At 43.3% G+C, this 24,573-nt stretch overlaps 1 long non-coding RNA gene across 2 annotated transcripts in view; it reads right to left on the bottom strand.

Moving 5' to 3' along the window:
- Window positions 1-24,573, bottom strand: part of LOC138760217 (uncharacterized) — a 43,934-nt gene that overhangs the window by 6,416 nt on the left and 12,945 nt on the right. Inside the window, exons 1-2 of one of the 2 annotated variants that reach the window (XR_011355515.1) lie at window positions 17,127-17,220; window positions 13,033-13,243 (exon numbers count right to left, since the gene is read on the bottom strand). This is a non-coding gene — a long non-coding RNA (uncharacterized lncRNA). Of the gene's footprint in view, window positions 1-13,032; window positions 13,244-17,126; window positions 17,221-24,573 lie in introns of those variants that run through there. The other variant, XR_011355514.1, reaches the window with a different exon arrangement.

Below are 24,573 nucleotides of genomic sequence, written 5' to 3'. Positions count from 1 at the left end.
TATCTTTGGCTTGGCTTCGCGGACGAAGATTTATGGAGGGGGTAAAAAGTCCACGTCAGCTGCAGGCTCGTTTGTGGCTGACAAGTCCGATGCGGGACAGGCAGACACGGTTGCAGCGGTTGCAGGGGAAAATTGGTTGGTTGGGGTTGGGTGTTGGGTTTTTCCTCCTTTGCCTTTTGTCAGTGAGGTGGGCTCTGCGGTCTTCTTCAAAGGAGGTTGCTGCCCGCCAAACTGTGAGGCGCCAAGATGCACGGTTTGAGGCGTTATCAGCCCACTGGCGGTGGTCAATGTGGCAGGCACCAAGAGATTTCTTTAGGCAGTCCTTGTACCTTTTCTTTGGTGCACCTCTGTCACGGTGGCCAGTGGAGAGCTCGCCATATAACACGATCTTGGGAAGGCGATGGTCCTCCATTCTGGAGACGTGACCCATCCAGCGCAGCTGGATCTTCAGCAGCGTGGACTCGATGCTGTCGACCTCTGCCATCTCGAGCACCTCGACGCTAGGGATGAAAGCGCTCCAATGGATGTTGAGGATGGAGCGGAGACAACGCTGGTGGAAGCGTTCTAGGAGCTGTAGGTGGTGCCGGTAGAGGACCCATGATTCGGAGCCGAACAGGAGTGTGGGTATGACAACGGCTCTGTATACGCTTATCTTTGTGAGGTTTTTCAGTTGGTTGTTTTTCCAGATTCTTTTGTGTCGTCTTCCAAAGGCGCTATTTGCCTTGGCGAGTCTGTTGTCTATCTCATTGTCGATCCTTGCATCTGATGAAATGGTGCAGCCGAGATAGGTAAACTGGTTGACCGTTTTGAGTTTTGTGTGCCCGATGGAAATGTGGGGGGGCTGGTAGTCATGGTGGGGAGCTGGCTGATGGAGGGCCTCAGTTTTCTTCAGGCTGACTTCCAGGCCAAACATTTTGGCAGTTTCCGCAAAGCAGGACGTCAAGCGCTGAAGAGCTGGCTCTGAATGGGCAACTAAAGCGGCATCGTCTGCAAAGAGTAGTTCACGGACAAGTTTCTCTTGTGTCTTGGTGTGAGCTTGCAGGAGCCTCAGATTGAAGAGACTGCCATCCGTGCGGTACCGGATGTAAACAGCGTCTTCATTGTTGGGGTCTTTCATGGCTTGGTTCAGCATCATGCTGAAGAAGATTGAAAAGAGGGTTGGTGCGAGAACACAGCCTTGCTTCACGCCATTGTTAATGGAGAAGGGTTCAGAGAGCTCATTGCTGTATCTGACCCGACCTTGTTGGTTTTCGTGCAGTTGGATAATCATGTTTATAATCATAAACATGTAACAGTATAGAACATGTAATATTACACAAAATTGCCCACTGCCTGCTGTATGGCAGACACAGAGTCGTCATTAGCGAAGCCCGGCGTTCCTTACAGCATGAGCTGCCATGTAAAATAGGGTTAACTGGGCAATTTCTCTGGTTAGTGCCCCACTCATGTGGCAGTTTGAAAGGGTCCGACCCGGTTAGCGTGTTCCTAATCCAAATGGGTCCCTGATCTACCTCAGAGGTAGTCAGGGAACCCAGTTAAACTTAACGAGGTTGCGTTCATCGACGGCCTGAACAGTTACTCTGGTGACATCTGTGCTTATGTCATAGGGAAACCCCTGGGTGAGGTGCCTGCCGCGATTGGGGGTGGGGGGGGAGGAGGGAGGGAGGGGCCAGGGGTGGGTGGGGGAAGTGTTGCTGCTGTGTGGGGGGGAGAGGGGTCGCTGCCACAAGGGGGGGGAATGGGGGGGGGGGTTTCTGCGAGTGGGGGGGAGTGGCGGGCCGCAAGGGGAGGTGTGGGTGGGTATGCAAGCTGCCGCTGCCGCGAATGCCACTTTGGTTCAGCTCAACTCTCGCGGCAGCGAGATGTTGCTGAGTGGGTGGCGCTCAATTGATGGGGTGGATGTCGATTGACGGTGGGGGTGGAGACTGGGGGGCTGGTGATTGACAGTGGGTGGTGATTAACGGAGGGTGGGCACAGATGGGAGTGGTGACTGATGGTGGAGGGGGGAGGTGGGGAAGACTTACTGATAGTTCCCCTGAGTGCATGACGTGTCATTTACCGGGTTGGCAATTTAATGGGTCGATCCCCCCCGCTGTTTAAAGGGTGCTTCCAACACCTTTGCCCCAGTCATCGCACCCGAATCCCAGGAGGGCTGCAGTTTAAAAGAGGCTACTGAGTGTCCGTGGACTCACGTCCAGCACGAGTGTGGGAACTTTCAGATTCAAGGACAATTTCTTTCTTGCTGTTATCAGACTCTTAGAGGGACCTCTCTTTGCTAAACTGTATTAATTATACTTTTCTCTAGACACGGGATTTTGTCTCTGCAACACTATATTCTGTACTTTTTTACATTGTAACACTGCACCTTTGTTTTATTATTGCACTATCTGCTATGCGGACCCTGGAGAGCGGAGGCACCGCGCTGCTCTGCAGGGTCCTACCACCTATCCAGATGCTGACGGCCCCATGCAGCCTTCGAACAGCCTGTTATAGGAGCCAGTGATGTTTTTGATTAAAAAAACTTAAACTGTGGAGGTCTGTGCCCAAGATGGCTGTGCCTGTGTTGGGCAGCGTGTCACGAGGGCTTACAGACACTGAGGGAGCAGGGCACCAGAAACAGGGAGAACCCCCCTCCCCCCAAAGCTGAGAAAGAGAAGCACAGGAGATGACCCTACAAGATGCTGACCACGGCTGCCGAAGAACCCACTCAGGCCGCGATCTGCATGCCACCAGCCGTCGAAGGACCCACACAGGCTGCTGGAGTGCGGGAACCGGGGATCAGAACCGGGATTCGAGAGGGCTCTGAGGGCTCCCATAGGGGCCTTTGGTGCTGAAGGTTTCCTGATGGTGTCGAAGGTTTGGATCTGGAGTTCAAGTTGCTGATGGATTAAACCTGAGTCTGTGCAGGGACTGCGGGAGACACTCAGTCTCTCTGAAGGGACTCTCTTTCCCTTATTGTTGGAGGTGCCAGGCAATACTCGTGCTGATGGCGAATCTTTGTCTTTCTTATCGTAGACTAAAGGCAGTTTTGTCTAATATTACATTTCTGTTTTATTACATGACAATAAATAGTCCCTGTAAATATGAGCATTTAAAAAAACTCTTAGACAGGCTCATGGAGGTACAAAACATTGACGTTTATTTTAAATTTAAAATTTTTAAATTTAATTTTTAAAAAATTTAGGCATACAGCACAGTAACAAGGCCCTCTGGCCCATGAGCCGCCCAATTACATCTAATTCACCTCTGGTTGGAGGAAACCAGAGGCCCTGGAAGAAACCCACGCAGACGCAGGGAGAATACAAACTCCTTATGGACAGCGCAGGATTCAAATCCGTGTCGCGAGCTGTTCAGCCCTTATGTTTATGTACTGTGAGGGAGAGGGTTGGATTGATTAACTACCACCTGGGCCCCGAGGCTGAGCTTTAGTAAGGCAGGGGTTGGCGCCGGAACTTATGTTAGAGGGGGGCATTAGTGAGTTAGATGGGTGGGGGTGCTAGCCAGGGCCTACCTGTTGTTAAAACCATCTGCCCCACCGATGTAGGAGATGACAAAAAGAAAAAAGTATGCAGGGGTTTGAGCTAGTGGAGTTGTTCTAGTGAACCGGTGCGGACTCGAAAGGCCGACGTGGCCTGTTTCTGCTCGGTAAATGGTTATATGGTTATATGACAAAACTCTTATTGTGTCAAGCATCAATAGACGCTACTGACGCTTGACGTAAGCTAGTGACATGGCCAGGGGTGGCTAGCATGCGTCAAGCTAGACTCTAGTGACGCGGGACGGAGTGGGGGGGGCGGCCAGCAATGGGGGTGGGGCACAGCAACTCATTTGGGGTTGCGATCTCCGCGGATGCCCCCCCCCCCCTTGTGCCCAACCTGAGTAAGGCTTCCCCAGACCTTGACCCCTGCCCTACCCTTCATTGATTAGAATAAAGTGACGTTATGACGTTAAATAACATAATTTACTACATGATGAAGCAAGAAATTTATTTGTAGCAATGACCCTTTCCAATCACATTCTGATTGGTATTGTCGAGTAATCAAGCTGTTCACACATCCAGTACCTTGAGACTGTGTCCTGATGACCTTGGCTGTTTTTCTAATCTTTGACTTTGATTTTTCCAGTCAGAGAAGCTTTGAAAAAGCCTGGTCAGTTTGCAGTTAAAACAATGTAAACGGGATCAATTTATTTTGCACCAGTGGCATCCTCATTAATCCATACCCCTTAACTCCCATCCACATTTGGACCTACCTAATGCTACATTTTAACCAAATGTCTTAATATTGGTGTGCCAGTTTCTCCAGTTAATAACACCTCATCCCATTTATGCAGAAATCCCTCAGAATCTTTTTCTCCCATCTTATTCATTTCTATATTAAACCAAGCCACTTTCTCTCCTTCCTCAAACAAAAAGAAATCATAACGGGGTGTCTTTATAAATAATAATAATCAAAATTTGGAAGCTGCATACCTCCTGATTCAAATCTCCAAGTTAATTTTTCCAAAGAAATCCTCGACATCTTGCCTTTCCACAAGAATTTCCTTAAAATTTTCTTTAGATCCTTTAAAAACTTTTTAGGAATATCAATGGATAAAGATTGAAATAAAGATTGCATCCATGGAAGAATATTCATTTTAATACAATTTACTCGGCCAATTAATGTAATTGGTAGATCAACCCATTTAAAAAAAAAAATCCTCTTCAACTTTCTTAAATAATGGTCCATTATTAATTTTTAAAAGATTCTCTAACTGGTTATCAGTTCTAATTCCCAAATATTTTATCCCATGTTCAGGCCATTTAAATTTCATATTGGGTATAGTCACCAAAAGTCAATGGCATGACTTCACTTTTATTCCAATTAACTTTATATCCTGAGACTGCTCCATGTTGCTCTAATTTGCCTAGAAAATTTTCCGGGTCTGTCAAAAAAACAATTACATCAACTGCAAATAAACTAATTTCATGTTTGTTAGCCCCTATTTTAATATCTTTAATATCTAAGTCTGTTCTAAGTTTGTAGTTAAAACAGAATGCCTTACCGTGCTTGGAGAACAGCACAGCCAGCTTCTCCTCATTTTTCCCACCATGTGTAAGAGAGTGGTAAAACATGGACTTGCTAAAGTAACATCTCTGTTTACCACCATATTTTATAGATTTGACACTCCTGGCCTTCATGCTCCAACAGACCTCGCTCCCTGTCTTCAACCAGTGTATGCACGTGTTAACGCCAACTCGTGACGTAACAACGTTGTCCTGGTAAACTCAATCTTGCGGCTGCAGTATGAAGTCCTAAAAGCATTGTATATGTATGGAGCCCAATTTAGAAAACAAAATAATATTTGTAATATTCCAGATATAAAAAAAGCAACACATACACACACCAGGTTAGTCAACATAAGACTGTTTTATTTAGACTTTACAGGCTTCTTTTATATACCTCACGCCCCAGGTTCCATGGGACAGGGTGGAACATCATTACTGGTTTGCTGCCGATCCACAGGTCTGGCAGGTTTAAATTAAGCACTGTGAAAGTCCCGATCCTTCCGGCAGGAGACTCCGCAAGCCAACATGCCGTTACTCGGCATGAAGCACCGCGTGCGTGCAGTCCATTAAATGGGTGAATACTCAGCTGTCTGTCTTAATGCTCCGCGCGCCCACTGAAGAACTGCGCCTGCAATGGTTCGCGATAGCACGCTGCGCGCCCACTTGGCCCACTACATGGCTGCGACACCGCACTGAAATTTTATCCCTTTGGGCTCCCCTCCCTTCTGGGCCCCTCAGCTTAAGCCTACTGATCAATCAGCCTCTGGTTGGCACAACATTGTGGGGCCAAGGGCTTGCTCTCTGCTGTAGTGTTCTATGCTCCAGAAACATTTATTTTTAGTTTATTCACTGTGGAGCACACAATAATCATGTCGTCATGGTGGAATGATTAAACGGCTTTAATTACCAAAGACCTGAGCATTAGTGATACACGACTTGGCCAGGTTCCAGGTACAAGATCAAGAGGGGGCAAGTTCAGGTACACCATCCTTTATTGGAAAATCCAGGGAGGAGCCAAGGAAGGGTTTAGGGAAGGTCAGGGAGGTTCAGACTAGCCCGTCTATTCATCTATACAAATGCCTTGCATCACATTCACACAAGAATTTCATGGTGTTGCACATCCTGGAAAAATGGAGGAGAGCAATGTTCTTGGATAAATAGAGCAACTGAGAATATAACACCTAATTCATGGAGGTCAAAGCTACTGCTTCAGTTGTTAACATGAATATGAATTGTAGAAGAGTCCACCTTGGGTGTGTCGAGGAGTCATAACCACAGAGCTGTGGAGCCCAGTAGCCCACTGTCTCCATGCTGAAATTTTCACCCTGCTACCCTCTTCCCATTTGCCTGCATTGGAGTCATTTCCTTCTGTGCTTTCCCTACTTGCGTCTGCCTGAATGTCTCTTAAATGTACGTTTGTGATTCCACCATCACCTCCGCAGTACGATCCGGGCATCAACTACTCTCTGCATTGAAGGGGCTGGACAGAGCGGACGCGGAGAAGATGTTTCCTGTAAAGGTGGGACCAGACATCGCAGCCTCAGAATAAAAGGGCCTCCCTTTAGAACAGAGATGCAGAGAAATTTCTTCAGCCAGAGGGGGGTGAATCAGTGGAATTCGTTGCCGCAATGGCTGTGGAGGCCAAGTCCATTGGGTAGATTTAAAGTGAAGGTTGATTGGGTGTTCTTGATGCATCAGGGTGTCAAAGGTTACAGGGAGAAGGCAGGAGAATGGGGTTGAGAGAGAAAATACATCAGCCATGATTCGAATGGCGGAGCAGATTAGATGGGCCAAATGGTCTAATTCTGTGCCTATCTTAACCAAAGGAAATACTTCACCCTAACCATCTGAGACTCTCATATTCATCAAGCAATATTTAATTAATTGTACAGATGAAACACTTGTCCTGCATATGTTCTGTATGCAAATTATGTCTGGTTGTGTGCCTACATGTTTTGCACCGAGGACCGGAGAACGCTGTTCTGTCACGTTGGACTTGTACAATCAGATGGCAATAAACTTGATGTGATGGTTTTATAAATACCTCTCGGGTCCTCTTTAAATCTCCTACTTCTCACCTTAAAATAATGCTTCCCTGTTATTAATATGCCTTACTTGGCTCTGTCTACCTTATTTATTCCTCCCATAATCCTGTCTATTTCTATTGGGTGATACTCAAAAGTCTGCATAAGCTTTGAATGTAGTAAAATGCTGGAGGAACTCAGCAGGTCTCACAGCGCCCATAGAAGGTAAAGATCTCCTTTCCTTTAGCTCTATTTACCTGTCTCTCCCTTTCCCTTGATCTCCTTTCCGCCATATCTGCATTTACAGATCCACACCCCTCCCCACAATTAGTTCTCACCTGCCCTCCTACCCACCAACGTCCAATTGCAGCCTTTGGTCTGTTGGCCTGTGCTCCTCCCCCAGCCTTTTGATTCAGACGCCTGCCTGCTTTTTGCTCATATCTTGACAGCGGGCTCAGCTACATATCTTTACCTCCCACGGGCGCCATGTAACCTGTTCAAGTCCTCCAGCATCTTGGTGCTCATACAGTTTCTATTGGGTCACCACCCAGACTCTGGCTGGAGTAAACAAGCCCAGGTTATCCAACCACTCCTCTTAACTCATCCAGGCAAAGTCCTGGTGAATCTCCTCTGCCCTCTCTCCAGCGCAACCAAAACCTTCCGATAGCAGGGTGACCACACAACACTTCACACGTGGCCCAACTGTGTTTGTAAAGTTACAATATAACATTCTAATTCTGATAGTTTATTCTGGCAATCACGCAAATATAGGAGTTGGGAGGTTGTGGTCAGTGGCGTAACTAGAGGGGGTGTGGGGGGAAGCATATTTTTTGAAAGTGATTCCTTCCCTCCCCCCCACCCAGACCGACGCTGCTGCTACCACCCCCTTCCCCCAGTTTGACGTTATGGCCAACCCCATTTGCCGCCGCCAAAAAATCAGTTTGGCCCTGCTACTCAACTACCATCCAGTACGTGTCGTGGCACCTTTCTTATGTGCTTGCTCCCCCTGGCTATGGAAAAATTGTGCAAGACATTGGTGAGGCCAAATTTGGAAGATTGTGCATAGTTTTGGTCACCGAACTACAGGAAAGATATCAATAAGATAGAAAGAGTGCAGAGGAGATTTACTAGGATGTTGCCCGGACTTCAGGAACTGAGTTACAGGGAAAGGTTAAACAGGTTTGGACTTTATTCCCTGGGAGTGTAGAAGAACGAGGGGAGACTTGATCGAGGTATTTAAAATTATGTGGGGGACAGACAGAGTAAATGTAGGTTGGCTTTTTCCACTGAAGTTTTGGTGAGGCAAGGACCAGAGGACATGGGTTAAGAGTGAAAGGAAAAATGTTTGAAGGGAACATGGTGGGGGGGGGGGAGACTTCTTAACACGGAGTGTGTTGAGAGTGTGGAACAAGCTGCAGGCTGAAGTGGTGTATGTGGGCTTGATTTTGACATTTCACAACAATTTAGATAGGTTGGGAGGGATATGATCCAGTTGCAGTTCAATGGGATTTGGCAGAAGAAAATTTTGGCACACTCTATATGGGCCAAAGGGCCTATTCCTGTGCTTTGGTGTTCTATGGTTCTAAGTCATAATGAATGGTCACAATCTCTTCTCACTGCTACAATCAGCCAGAAGGTACAGAAGACTGAAGACCAGTACCTCTTGGTTCAAGAATAGATTCTTTCCAACAGCTATCAGGCTCTTGAATCTCCACACACTGCACTGATTGGGGACAGCTCTGATACCACAAAAGGTCCCTCTGCATTTTTGCAAGTCACTTTTTTTTGCACTAAGATTACTACGAAACATTATTAAGTGAAACACTGAAGTCGCAGACGCTGTGATTGTAGTAAAAACACCACAAAATGAGGAGGAACCCAGCCAGTCTTTTCAGTATCCATAGGAGACAAAGATATATTGCCAACATTTTTGGCCTGAGCCCTTCTTCATGGTAGAAGCAGATTATTCCTTGCTTGCTGCTTTGCAACAAATAAAGGTGGACAAATCCCCTGGACTGGACATGGTATTCCCCGCACCTTGAGGGAGACAAATGCTGAAATTTCAGGGGCCCTGGCAGATATATTCAAAATGTCCTTGGTCACAGGGGAGGTGCCGGAGGATTGAAGGGTGGCTCATGTTGTCCCACTGTTTAAGAAAGGCTCCAAGAGTAAACCAGGCAATTATAGGCCAGTGAGCCTGACGTCAGTAGTGTGTAAATTATTTGAAGGATTTCTGAGAGATAGAATATGTAGATATTTGGACCATCATCAGCTGATTAAGGACAGTCAGCATGGATTTTTGAGTTGTAGGTTGTGTTTAACAAAACGCAGAGATTTTTGAGGAAGTTACCAAGAAGGTTGATGAGGGAAAGGCAGTGGATGTTGTTGATATGGACTTTAGTGAGGCCTTCGACAAGGTTCCACATGAGAGGTTGGTTCAGAAGGTTAGGACATAGAGAGGTTGCAAACTGGATTTGAAATTGGCTTGGTGGAAGAAAACAGAGAGTGGTGGTGGATGGTTGCTTCTCAGACTGGAGGTCTGTGTTGAGTGGAGTGCCTCAGGGATCTGTGCTGGGACCATTATTGTTTGTTATCTATATAAATGACCTAGATGATGACGTGGTGAATTAGATCAGCAAGCTTGCTGAAGACACAAAGATAGGAGGCATCGTGGACTGTGAGGAAGATTTCCAAAGCTTGCAGAGGGATCTGGAGCAGCTGGGAAATTGGGTCAGTAAATGGCTGATGGAATTTAATGCAGATAAGTGTGAGGTGTTGCACTTTGGAAGAGCGAACCAGGGTAGGATCTGCACAGTAAATGGTAGGGCATTGAGGAGTGTGGGGGAGCAAAGAGATCTGGAAATACAGGTACATTGTTCCTTGAAGGTGGTGATACATGTGGACAGGGTTGTAAAGAAAACATTTGGCATCTTAGCCTTTATAAATCAAAGTATTGAGTATAGAAGTTGGGATGTTATGTTGAACTCATTGGTGAGGCCATACTTAGAATATTGTGGGCAGTTCTGGTCACCCAGCAGCAGGAAAGATGTCAATAAGATTGAAAGAGAGCAGAGAAGATTTACTAAGATGTTGCCAGGTCTTCAGGAGTTGAGTTACTGGGAAAGATTAAATAGGTTAGGATTGTACTCCTTGGAACGAAGAAGGAGGAGGGGAGACTTGATCGAGGTTTATAAGATTATGTGATTAGACAGTAGATGTGAGTAGGATGTTTCCACTTAGATTGGGGCAGATAATTGAGAGGTCATAACTTTAGGCTGAATGGGGAGAGGTATAAGGGGAACATTAGGGGAAAGTTTAATTAGAGAGCGGTGGGAATGAGGAATGAGCTGCCAACTGATGTAGAGAATGCAGATTCAGTCTTGAGTTTTAAAAATAAATTGGATCAATACATGGATAGGAGGGGTCTGGAGGGTTATGGAATGAGAGCAGGTCGGTTGGACTAGCTAGTTTTATTGGTCGCCGCAGATCAGAAGGGTGGAATGGCCCGTTTTTCTGTCCAGTAGCGCTCTTACGGTTCAGGCCCAGAATGTCGGCAATATATCTATGGTCGCTGAAAAGACTGGCTGAGTTCCCCCAGCATTTTAGAGCATTTTTTTGTGGGAAACATTATTATCTCTCGTATCTAGGTATTATCTCTTTTAACTTAATTAGTTTCCTGTGATAATGTTGCTGTAGCAAGGAAGAATTTTGAATCTGAATGTTGTAGAACATGTACGACTATTATCTATTTTGTTTTGAAAATGTGATGAGAGAATTTTATTGATTCACTTAGATAATTCTATTCTTTCTAGGGTTGGCTGCAGGTGATTGCTGCACAGATGTTTAAAAGAGCAGGGATATTTTTCAGTCTTGCACTCGTGTAGCTTGTGAGTCATTTGGCAGATGTCGGGGTAAATGTGAATATTCATAGCATTCCTCCTCTTCCTGCTCCTTTTTAAAAAAAATTCACAATGCACATGACGTTCAGCAGGAAGCCAGCTGCCCCTGTTTTCTCTCCCACTCCCTCCCCCTTCCAACTCACAGATGGAGCTCTCAATTATTCAGGATTCCTTTATCGTCATGTAATAAAACAAATGTAATATTACACGAAATTTCATTTAGTCTTCCATAAGGCAGTCAAAGATTCACCATCGGCAGAAATTGCCCTCCGCCCCTTACAGTCAGAGAAAACAAAAATCCCTTCAGAGCCACCGAGCATCCGTGGTTTCGCCTCCAGCCACTCTCGCACAGACTCCTGTTCGATCCATCAGCCGCCGAGCTCCAGATCCAAATCTCCGACACGATCAGGAAGCCTTCATCCCTGTTCTGATAGCTGGTATCCCTTCAGCCAGTCTCGAGCCCATCGACACCAGCGGGGTTTCCTTGCCTTGAATCGCCAAATGCCACTGCCTATGTGTTCTTCAGCCGCAGGGCCCCTCCACTGGTCTGCCGCTGTGGGTCACCATTCTGTGGGTAGTCTCCTCTGCTTTTCCTTCTCCACCTTGGGGGGTTGTGGTCTCCTTGTTTTCTTGTGCCCTGCTCCAGTCCTCTTCTTCCCCAGAGTCTGCAACCCCTTGAGGCAGCTGCTGAACACAGGCACCACCATCTTAGACCCAGACCCTGCAGCCTCAGGAACTTAAAAGCCTGAATGGAGCAGTGGGAAGTTTTTCCATGCAACTGTACATTGTATGACCACCTCTCAAGAAGCTTCCCTCCCTCGTCTATAGAGTTATCTTATAGTTACATACAGACATACAGCAGGAAAACAAGCCATTTCGGCCCACGAGTCCTTGCTGCCCAATTAATCTGTGGCCACTGGAATTGCAGTGGACACGATGAAAATAACCTCAAAAGGTGCTTTTAGAGTGAATCAAATAGATTTACTCTTCATCACCCACGCAAACTTTTAAAAGCCAGAATCACGCGCTGACATCATCACGTACTGATGTCACATGGCCAGTTCAATGCCTCCTGGGAGGTGTAGTGCCGCTACAAACCTACCCCCCCGGTATGTTTCACCTTAGATCGCCCCACTCAAACATGGGGACACAACCACAAGATGAGCGAATGAGTCTCTTAAAACGCAAGTGCATAGAAATCTCTCAGAGAGTGGTAAAGTGCAGTGCACTAGCTCACCAGGGTCCTAAATCTGCCACCTGCACTGCCTTCAGATCAGTACTGGGCCCATTGTCAAAGATCTGGATGATCATGTGGTCAATTCGATCAGCAATTTGCAGATGACACTAAGATTGGAGACGTTGTGGACAGTGAGGAAGGTTTTCGAAGGTTGCAGAGGGATCTGGACCAGCTGGAAAAATGGGCTGCAAAATGGCAGATGGAATTTAATACAGACAAGTGTGAGGTGTTGCATTTTGGAAGGACCAACCAAGAAAGGACAGACATGGTGAATGGTCGGGCACTGAGGAGTGCAGTAGAACAGAGGGATCTGGGAATACAGATACATAATTCTCTGAAAGTGGAATCACAGGTAGATATGGTTGTAAAGAGAATTTTGGCATCTTGGCCATTATAAATCAAAGTATCGAGTAAAGGAGTTGGGATGTTAAAGTTGTACAAGACATTGGTGAAGCCAAATTTGGAGTACCATGTGCAGTTTTGGTCACTGAACTACAGGAAAGATGTGAATAAGATTGGAAGAGGGCAGAGATTTACAACAACGTTACCAGGACTTGAGGAACTGAGTTACAGGGAAAGGTTAAACAGGTTAGAACTTTATTCCCTGGAGTGTGGAAGAATGAGGGGAGATTTGATAATAAATGAGAAAAGATAAATAAATATTCAGTTACAGTTAATGCAAGAAAAATGTGAAGTTCTAATTGTGCAGACAGATCTTTTGGTGGTCCTAAAGTAGTTTATGGTGGTATGGGGAGGACCATGAGCCTGAGGGCTATTGGATTAAAACGGTTCCTGAACCTAGAGGTGATGGTCTTTAGGCTGTACCTTCTGCCTGAAGATATCTGCAAGGAGAGGCTGTGACCAGGGTGATGGGAGTCCTTTATGATGTTGGCTGGCTTCATGTAGAGGTCTTCAATGGGCAGAAAGTCAGTGCCCGCGATGAGCTTGACTAGGTTTGCCATTTCCTGCAGCCTTCTGCGTTCCTGGACAAGGTCAGGCCTTGATGCATCCAGTCAGTACGCCTTCCACTGTGTACCTGGAGAAATTCAATAGAACAGTCAACGGCATACCAAATCTCTTCAGATTTAACTTTGCCTCAGATGTGCTGGATCCAGGGGAAGTCCTCTAATATGTGGACTCTCAGGAACTTGAACTTACTAAACCTCTCCACCGTTGAAGACAGTTGTGTGGTCACTCAGTCTTCTATTCGTGAAGTTCACCATAAATTCCTTGGTTCTGGTGACCTTGAAACCAAGATTGTTATTCTGGCACACTCAAACCAGATTTTTGATCTCCATCTTATATTCAGGGGTGGGGATGAAAATGAGATCCAGTGTACATTTGATGGGGTGAACCCCTGTACCCCATTGTGCTGCATCAAGATGCTACACAAATACAGATATTGATGGTGAGGTGTTTTATATTCAAGTATCAAATATACCCATGGAATGGTCAATACCATGTAATAGATGTCCACTACTTTTCTGGCCCAACAACTGCATTTTCATATGACCCACATAAAAGCCAACCTCCTCCCTCCCCCCTACCTCTTTGGTCCTGAGCACCCACCCATCCGTGCTCCCGATGCCCCGACCATAGACATTCCCCTCGGCCGCCCACCGAGTGGATTTCCTGACGCTCCAACCCTTGCCTTGGCCACCCGAGCTTGCGACGCCCCAGCCACAGACCCCCTTTTAGGCCCTGGTGATCCATCCAAGCTCCCGACGCCTTGAACGATGCAGGTACTCACTGTGGTCAAAAGTTTGACCTGTATAAAAGTCAGAATTCACCCCGATAAAATCGGTCCAACTTTCTATTCTTGGTTTTAACTTCTCCTTGCAGATTAATTTGTCGACAGCGTCTAACACAGTTGGCTTGAAGTTAATATACACTATCCTCTGATATACAGGGTCATCCCCATCCATTAACCAAGCAATAATTGTGATTGGGGAGATCTTTAAATATTTGTGCGAGTTAATTGGCAGTGTAAATCTTTTTGTCACTAATAGAGCAAGTGAATAGAAAGGTTTTGATGTCTGGAAGGCTAATTACTCTTTGCATTGGGAGTGTGTGCAGGGGTTGGATCAGGTGTGCTTTAAAGGGAGATGCAGGGCCAGTGGTAGTTTCCCAAACACAGCTGAGGAATTATTAAAAAAACTAGAGAGGGACAGATATTCATGAGGACGATCGCCATTTACACAAAAAGTTAAATTTAATTTAACATACAGCACAGTAACAGGCCCTTCCAGCTTACAAGCCCATGCCACCCAATTACCCTAAATAACCTACAACCCCTGTATGTTTTGGACGGTGGGGGGAAACCGGAGCACATGGAGGAGACCCCCATGCAGGCAACGTACCTTACAGACAGTGCCAGATTTGAACCTGGCTCACTGGTGCTGTCATAGCATCGCGCTAACTGTGCCACCCAAAAATTCTTGCCTTTGCGCTGGAGAGAATGGTTAATGTGGTGGTTACTTCGATAGCCATTGCAACAGCAGCAACCTGGGGTTGAATCTGGGGCTGCCTGTAAGGAGCTTGTATGATCTCCCTGTGGCTGCGTGGGTTTCCTCTCACCCTGTGGGGGCTGGAGGTCAATTGGGTGGCATGGATGTCCTGGTCCAGGAAGGCCTTCTGCTGTGCTGGATCTTTAAAATGATATTGAAAATTAAATGCATACAAAGAGGACCCAATTAGGCGAGTGCTCGCTACCAAGACGCGAAAGGGAACTAAAGGAGGGTCCACTCAGAGACACTGAGTGCCCATGGATCTCATCACCATGCCTGTGGCCACGTGGCCTCCAGTCATTCCAGCAGTGAATCCAAGCTCCAGGCATCCAAATCACTCCTCCTTGACCCCGGTTCCAACCCTCCCAGATATGATCAGGAAGCCATCAATGTTCAAGGCCCTTCGGGAGCCATTTTCCCCCTCACGGATCCTGGACCCAACACCTGCTTCACAGTAGCAGGTCTCCAGCAGCTTTAACCTCCAAACCCCAATCTGGGGCCTGGCTCACTGCTGTGGCCCCCAATTCTGTGGGGTTCTCTCAGAGTCCTCTTCAAGATGCAGTTATGCCCTTGATCCAGTCACTGATCTGCTAGTGGCCAACAATTTCAATCCCACACCAACATGTCTGTCCATGGTGTCATGCAATGCCAAACTGAGGCAACCTGCAAAGTGCAGGAGCATCACCTTATATTTCATCTTAGCACTCCAACCAGCTGGCATTAATGTCAATTTCTGTTAGCTCCATCCCTCAATCTCATTTTCTCACCCCCCTTTCTCCATTCCTCCAGCTCCCCACCCCATTCCCTCTCCTCAGATCACTTATTTTTTCCTCTTCTCCCTCCCACCCACATCCAGCACTGGATGGATGTGTTGGCCTGTGCTCCTCCCCCTGGCCCTTCCTCCCTCCTCTCCTCCCACCACCCCCCCATCCATCTTTTTATTCAGACACCTGTCTGTTTTTTTCCCCCTACTTACACCTGATAAAGGCTCCAGGCCCGAAACGTTGGTACCCCTTTACTTCCTGTGGATGCTTTGTGATCTGCTGAGTTTCTCCAGCATCTGTAGACTTTATTTAACTTCAGGTTAGAATAAAGTGTTTTTCTACTTAATTATTTTAAAATAAATATCACACCCTCCAACCTGTGGTGATCTCTGCAGGGGGGTGATCTCTAACTGCAGGAAGACCACCAAAGGGGTTGACTCCACCTGGCTGACTGTCAATCAGCCGACCTGAATTATAGACCTGAGCCGGCCCCTCCTGAGCCAGTCACATGGGGAGCCACCAAGGCTTGAACTGGTGTTCAGACTTTTACTGGAATAAAGTGTGTTATAGAGTCTTTCCGGAGGTTGTGCTTGCTTGCTGCTACCTCAATGCACCACACAACCACTGTAGGCAGGTTGCTGTCTAGATACTGTATTGATTTTAGATGGTCCAGGTGGGTTTCTGGGTCATAGTGTTCCATGGAGAGGGACTCGTGACAACAGCAACACCATCTACAAATTCGATGATGATTCCTTGGTGGTGGGTTGTATAAAGAAAGGTGATATGTCAACATACAGGAGGGAGATTGAAAACTTGGCTGAATGATGCACCAACAATCACCAAAACTAAGGAGCTGATGGTGGACTTCAGGAAGGGAAAACCAGAGGTGTATGATTCAGTGATCATTGGAGAATCAGAGGTGGAGAGGGTGAGCAAATTTAAGTTCTTGGGAGTCACCATCTCAGAGGATGTTTCCTGGACCCAACTCATGATTGGCATCGAGGGGCCATGGCAAGATGGCGTAGAGGACAGATGTACGGTCCCACCCTTCCTCAGCTAGTTTTTTAAGTACCCATTTTTAAAGTTCATAAAAATTGTATTTTTACTTTTGGGAACATTAGTGGGTTATAATGGCTACTAATGTAAAAAAAATGAAAACTCAACTGCAGAAGAAACTACCTTTCAAAAGTGCTGAAGAATTGAGGCCTACCTGCTCAATTGAAGCCACAGACCCGACGTTTGGAACCTCCTCCAAAGCGCAGAGGACTCCTGCCCGGCTAAGTATGACGCCGGCGCCGATCTTGCCTCCGCAAGATGGCGCTGGCCTGACGATGAGTTCGGCCAGTGCTGAACCACGCGTCCGCGATATCAGGCACTCGGGTGACCCAGCTGAGAGAATAGCCCTTGATCCCTGGTTGCCATCGGGTGGGCTGGGGACGCGCAGAATAGCGTTGAAAGTCACACCTGCGCAGTCCCTGGCCTTACTAGGCATACGTGGTGCTTCAAGGGTCCGGGATTTGTTGGACCGCATGTGGGCTGTGGGGGGGGGGGGGCCCGAGCGGTGATATCGGGATACCGTTGTCGGGTGTACAGACCCGCAGCCGCATCGGGAGGGGACCGACAATGCTGGAAGAAGAAGAAGACTTACCTTTACTGAGCAGCTTGCAGAAACAATTGGAGGTGGAGACCAGAGAAGGTAGGCCTCAAAAAGTGGACCTGGAATCTGGAATGGAGTCTCTGTGTACAGTCCTGGAAGAGATTGCTTATCAGATGGACAATATGTTTAAACAAATCACTCAAGGATTTTTAGAAGTGAAAACCAAAATGACTACTATGTCTGAAAATATGTCTGCAGTTAAGAGTGATATTAATAAGTGTATTAAATCAGTGGATACAATGCAAGAACATTATTTAAAAATTGAAACAGCTTCTCTTGAATGCAAAAATCAAGTTGAACGTACTACCAACAGAATGGAAAAAATGGAAGATTCCTTTGTGGATTGGGGAATTCAGAAGAAAAACTTATTGAAAAAAATTGATTCATTGGAAAATCAAAGTCGGAGAAATAATGTGAAAATTGTGGTCTCCCAGAAGATATTGAAGGGTCGGATCCAATAAAAATTTTTAAGAACTGGAATCCCGAGGTGTTGGGCAAGGAGTTTTTTTTCGGAAGGCCTTGAATTGGAACGGGCACATAGAGCGTTACAAAAGAAACCGTTACCGGGACAATCGCCATGGGCAGTTTTTATTCATTGTTTGAAATACCAGGACAGAGAAATTATATTGCGATTGGCAGTGCAGAAGGCACGACAAAGCCAAACTCCTATGATGGTCCAAAATAACAGAGTATATTTCTATGCAGATTTGAGCCTGGAGATTATTAGGCGACGTCGGGAATTTAACTCGGCTAAAGAAGTATTGTGGTGGAAGGGTTTCAAATTTGCTTTTCGTTACCCTGCAGTAGTAAAAGTCTTTTATGGTAATTTTCAATCTCAATTTTTTGAGAGTGACCATGATGCATTAATTTTTGCTAATTCACTACCAGATTTGCGAGGACATGGAAGAGCTTCGCTGCCGTCGCCTAAAAAGAAGGCAAATGGAAATGGAAATGGTCATGGGAAAAATGGGAAGAAAGAAGTTTTAACACAAAGTCTTATTGACATTGAAGATCTGGAACAATAATTGGGAATGGAGTCATTGGGTTGAATATATTTACAGTACTGGATTGTGTTGATGTGAATGATGTATTTCTGGCTGGGCGGGGGGGTGGATACCACTGAAATCTTTGATTGTCATCCGCCACTAGTGGGGTTTACCACACCTAGTTTTTTTAGGGCGTTACTACCTTTGGGTAGTTTTTTTTGGGATAATTAATATTTTTTTTGCATTTTCTTTAAATATCTAGGGGAGGGATTGTGATTTAAGTTATTATAAGGGGAGCAATATGATGGAGTGAGAGATTATATTGTTAGTTTGTAAGGATGTCTAATTTGAAATTTGTAACTTTTAGTGTTCAGAGGTTAAATAATCCGATTAAGTGAAAGCGAGTTTTGGCTTACATCAAGAAAATGAAGATTGACGTTGCCTTTTTACAAGAAACACATTTGACTGAAAAAGAACATTTGAAGTTGAAGAGAGATTGGGTTGGACGTGTGTTTTATTCTTCATTTAATTCTAATTTAATTTTAATTCATAAGAATTTGCCTTTTGAATTACAAAATATGGAAGGAAATGTTGGACAGGTCTTAAGGGTGAATTGTAAAGTTTTTGCTGAACCTTGGACTTTGCTTAATGTTTACGCACCTAATGTGGATGATGAGCATTTTATTTCTGATGTTTTTTTGTTGTTAAATCAAGGTAATGAAAATATCATAGTTGGGGGAGATTTTAATTGTGTTTTCGATCCTTTACTGGATAGATCTCCAAAAAGTATAAAGAAATCAAAGATGGCGATACAAATTGGGGCCTTGATGAAGGATTTAAATTTGGTGGATATTTGGAGAAGGGTCAATCCTACAAAGAAGGATTTATCTTTTTATTCGTCCTGACATGATTCATTTTCTAGAATAGATTTATTTTTAGTATCAGCATGTTTACAAGGAAGAGTATTACAGGCGGAATGTAAAAGTAGGGTTATATCGAATCATTCTTTATTATTTTTCTCTTTGTAAGTTCGGAAGTGGTACGTTCATCTTGTAGATGGAGATTTAATACAATGTTGTAAAAAACAGAATTTGTTACTTTTGTTAAGGATCAGATTACTTTGTTTTTGACTGAGAATGCTAATTCTGTAGATAGTCATTTTTGTATGATGGGATGCATTAAAAGCTTATTTAAGAGGGCAGATTATTAGTTATACTACTAAAGTTAAGAAGTAGTATATGGCAGAGAGTTTGGAACTGGAGAAGCAAATTGCTGAATTGGAGAAGGAATTTCAGAAAGATGTGACAAGATTAAAAAAAAAGTGGCTTTGGCTAATTTGAAATTAAGTTATAATACATTGCAAACTTATCAATTTGAGTATTTAATTAATTGATCTAAAGCAAAGTTATTATGAGTTGGATGAGAGGGCCCATAAGATACTAGTGTGACAGTTAAAGACGGAACAGGTTTCACGGACTATTAATGCTGTTAAAAAGAATTCAACAGTTACTTATAAACCTCAGGAAATCAATGATTAGTTTTATTCATTTTACAAAAAATTGTATACTTCTGAGGGGAAACAGGATAGTGGTTCTATTGAATCTTATATATCTAAATTAACATTACCAGCATTGGAAGAGGAGGATGTTATGGAATTGGAAGCTCTGTTAACAGAATTTGAGATTAAGGAAGCTATGTTGGAGATGCTAAATGGGAAATCACCAGGGGACGACGGATTTTCTGTGGAATTTTATAAAATTTTTAATGAAAATTTATCCTCTGTGTTTGAGGAGGTATTACAACAAATAACTGAAGACCGTGAGTTGCTGGAATCTTGTTCTAGTGCTTTAATTACTGTAATTCCGAAAAAAGATAGAGACCTGTTGAAAGTGTCTTCGTATAGACCGATTTCTTTACTGAATGTAGATTATAAAATCAAAGTGAAAGTGTTAGCAAATCGACTTGCCAAGTATTTACCTAAATTAATACATATTAATCAAACAGGTTTTATTAAGAATTGAAATGCTTCAGATAATATTCTTCAATTAATTACTTTGGTCAATGCATATCGACATCGAAAAAGCTTTTGACAGGGTTGAATGGGATTTTTTTTAAATTTAAGGTGTTGGAAAAGTTTAAATTTTGCCCTTTTTTTAATTAGTTGGATTAAAGCTTTATATACGAACCTGATTGCCAGGGTGGTGACAAATGGTCAAGTTTCATTACCGTTTAAATGGACACGTTTGACCCGACAAGGGTGTCCATTGTCACCAGCCCTGTTTGTATTGGCTATTGAACCGTGAGCTCAAACAATAAGACAAAATGAACAGATAAAAGGGATGAGAGTTATGGATGAAGAGTATAAGATTAATCTATTTGTAGATGATGTTTTGATATATTTGACAAATCCAGAACAATCATTGCCGCATTTGCGGTAATGTTTATTACAATATGGAACATTATCTGGATACAAGGTTAATTGGGATAAGAGTGAAATTTTGCCAATTGGAGAAGGAGATTATTCAGAATATAAAAATATGATTAAATTGAAATGGTCTGATAAAATTAAATATTTAGGAATAATTGTAAATGCTGAGAATCAATCTTTATATAAGTTAAATTACATTCCTTTGTTAAAAAAGATTAAAGCAGATTTAATTAAGTGGAAAGATCTCCCATTAACTGTAATTGGCTGAATTAATTATATTAAGTTGAATATTTTTCCTCGAATTCAATATTTATTTCAGTCAATACCGTGCTCTCTTTCAAAGGGATTCTTTCAGGATTTAAATAAAGCTATGAGAGAATATTTATGGAAAAGTAAATTACCGTGAGTAGCATTATATAAACTTACTTGGAAGTATGCGTTAGGTGGACTTCAATTACACCATTTTTAAAATTATCATGAAGCAGCCCAGTTGAAATTTATTAGTAGACTAATAAATTTATTAGTACTCTTGGACCAACCCCTGAGTTGGGCTAAAGTTGAAATGGCTTGTATTTCTGAAGTTGAGGTGCATCAATTTATGTTTCGATGGAATGTAAATTTGTTGCAGGAATATAATATGCCGATATTAAAACATCTATTAAAGGTACAGACTAAAAAAAAAGATTTTTGGATCAAAAGGCAAATTGTCAATTTTAACCCCATTATATAACAATTATATATTTATATATTTTAACAATCGCATCGGACTGGTCAGCCACAAACGAGCCTGCAGCTGACGTGGACTTTTTACCCCCTCCATAAATCTTCGTCCGCGAAGCCAAGCCAAAGATAACAAATATAACAATTATATTCCTTTTTCATTGTTTAATAATCATTTAGAGTTGGGACTGTAAGGGTATAAAGATGTTACAGGATTGCTTTGTAGAAAGATTATTTCTTTCTTTCAATCAATTGAAAGAGCATTTTGATATTGCTGAAAACTCTTTGTTTATTATCAACTTAGAGCTTTGGTGAAAGATATGGTAGAGAGATAATTTTACCTGTATTGACAGAATTTGAGTCTGATTTCTTCTATACCATAAAAGGGTTATATTTCAGTTATGTACCAAGTATTACAAGACAATATGGATAAGCAGGAATGGGAGAAGTCTCAGCTGGAATGGGAGAAGTCTCAGCTTAAATGGGAAAATGATTTAGCTTTTGTTTTTCCTGAAGAATATTGGATGGATACGTGTCACGATAGAGTTACTAAATTGACAAATGTGCGGTATGGAATAGTTAATTATAATTTTCTACATCAGTTGTATTTAACCCCAGAGAAATTTAGTAATTTGGATTCTTGTTTTTTTATATGTGGTGTATGTACTGGTACTTTTTTTGCATGCTGTTTGGTCTTGTGTTCATTTTGGCAAGAAATTAGGTTAACTTTGGAAAAATTATATGACATTAAGTTACCACTGGATCCATCTATTTTTTTTTAATGGGTTATATGATTCCTTTAAAGGGATTAGGGTTGGATAAATTTCAAATTGCATTTGTACACTTAGCATTGTCTGTAGCTCGAAAATGTGTAGCAAGTACATGGAAAGATGACAGTGATTAATATAATGCGGTGGCAGAATGAATTGAAAGTTTGTACAGTTATGGAAAGAATTACATATAATCTGCATGACAATTATTCTTTGTTAAAAAGTGGTTACCATATTTGGAATATATGGATTTAGATGTATTTTGATTTATTATATATTTTTAGTTTCTATTTATATATTTTTGGCTCTCCTTAAGAGAGCTGGCTGATGGGGTGGGAGGGGACTCTTTTTTTTTAAATATTTTTTCTTTTTTTGTTTTTTTAAATATATACATACAAAATTGTCTTTATGAATGTATACTGTATTATTACTAATGATCTTTCAAATAAATAAAGTTTAAAAAAAAGAATGGCATCGTGAAGAAATCCCATCAAGCACCTCTACTTCCTCTGGAGTTTGCAGAGGTCTGGTGTGACACTAGAAACCCTGGAAATTTCTTCATAGGTGTGGTGGAAAGTATGTGCTGACCAGCTGCATCATGATCTGGTACAGGGACACCAATACCCCTGAAGAAGGTAGTGCACACAGTCCAGGAGATCCTCCCCACTCTCTGCTTTCAATTCAGGCAAAGCCCTCCCCACCATCGAGAACATCTACGGGGGGACGCTGCCGTCAGAGAGCAGCAGCGATCATTAAGGATCCACACCACCCAGCACACGCTAAGTTCTCGCTGCTGCCATCAGGAAGAGGTCTCGGTGCCACAAGACTCGCACCCACCAGGTTCAGGAACAGCTGCTTCCCCTCCACCATCAGACTCCTCAACGACAAACTAAATCAGGGACTAATTTCAGGACCGTTATTGCTCATTATTTATTTCTTCTTTCAATATTTTTATTGTTTTTTAAGAAAATTGTAGAAACGTAATAAGGTTAAGTATCCAATAAAGTAGATAAACTATTACATATGGCTACAAATAACCCATGATACATTGAAAAAGATAGAAAAGAATGTAATGTAAAAATGATGCTAATAATCTAAACCCTCCCTTGTGAAGTTATTGGTTCAATACATGTAAATCACAAAATTTCACACCTTGATGAAGGGCTCAAGCCAGAAATGTCAGTCACTGTTTGGCCTGCTGAGATTCTCCAGCATTTTGTGTTTTCATGGTTGAAAACTTGTTCCACGACTAAGGGAAAACAACCAAATCACAAAATGGGATCTAAATAATCTTTTAAATTATGAAAATAATTAAGAAAAAGGACCTCAAACTTAAAGTTCAAATCAAGTCCGTTTATACCGTGCTCACACTGAAAAGACGAGATAGTGTTTCTCCAGGACCTCGGAGAAGATTTACATAAATACAAGTTAAATATTAAAATATTTAGATGTATATAGTAACAGTCCATGTTAGACTATCCACACATGTTCTGGGAATTCAGAAGCCTGATGGCTCGGGAAAAGAACTGTTGCCCAATCTGGACACAAGGGCCCAAGTGCTACAGATCCTCCAAACAGATGGCAGGAGGGAGAACTATTTACATGAGGGGTGAGTGGAGCCCTTCAATGTTTATTGCCTCTCGCCTGCATAGAGTGTTGTAGACGTCTGTCATAGTAGGATCACCCCCCCCCCCCCCCGTGATCTTTTCTGTTGATTCAACTATCCTCTGCGGGGTCTTGCGGTCCAAGGATGTACAGCTTCCAAACCAGGTGGTGATGCAGTTGCACAGGATGCTCTTGATACATCTTCTGTAGAATGTAGTGAGGATGGAGGGTGGGAGATGACCATTCCTCAGCCTTTGAAGGAAGTAGAGGCACTGCTGGGCTTTCTTGGCCATGGAGCTGGTGTTAAGGGACAAGGTGAGGTTCTACACCAAGTGCACTCCAAGGAACTTGATATTGTTGACAACCTCAACAATGGAGTCATCAATGATCGGGGGAGCATTGTCCTCCCCCCCAGGCCCTCCTGAATTTGAGAACCATCTCTTTTGTTTTGTTAATGTTCAGTTAAAGTTCATTTCAATAATAGAGCATCTAATTATTTTTCCCCAAAGTTAGGCACACCATCACATCTGATAGTCATTGAATATGTAGTGGAGGGACAGCACCCTTCCATCTCACTAATATAGCTCTTTGAGCAAGGAGAGCAAAGGCAACTTCATGGGATTGTAGCCCAGACCAATTCAAGTCAGTTGGCTTACTCATTCCAAACAGGGCAATTAAAGGATTAGGAGTCACATTAATGTTAACAACTAAAGACAAAGTATGAAAAATATTTTCCCAATAGGTGAAATGAGAAGGACATGACCCAATGATATGGAACAATGAACCTTCTTCAGTTATACATTTATCACATTTTGAAGAAATATTAGATATAATTTAGTCAATTGAACTTTGGAGAATGTTCTACTTTCAGTTGTAATAGTGAGTGTCAGGCACATAAAGAAGATGAATTTTTCCATTTCAAAATAGAA

Source organism: Narcine bancroftii, chromosome 4, assembly GCF_036971445.1.
Source record: "Narcine bancroftii isolate sNarBan1 chromosome 4, sNarBan1.hap1, whole genome shotgun sequence".
NCBI lineage: Eukaryota > Metazoa > Chordata > Chondrichthyes > Torpediniformes > Narcinidae > Narcine > Narcine bancroftii.
The sequence above is the reverse complement of the archived record's forward strand: the minus strand, read 5'-3'. Positions and strand labels throughout refer to the sequence as shown.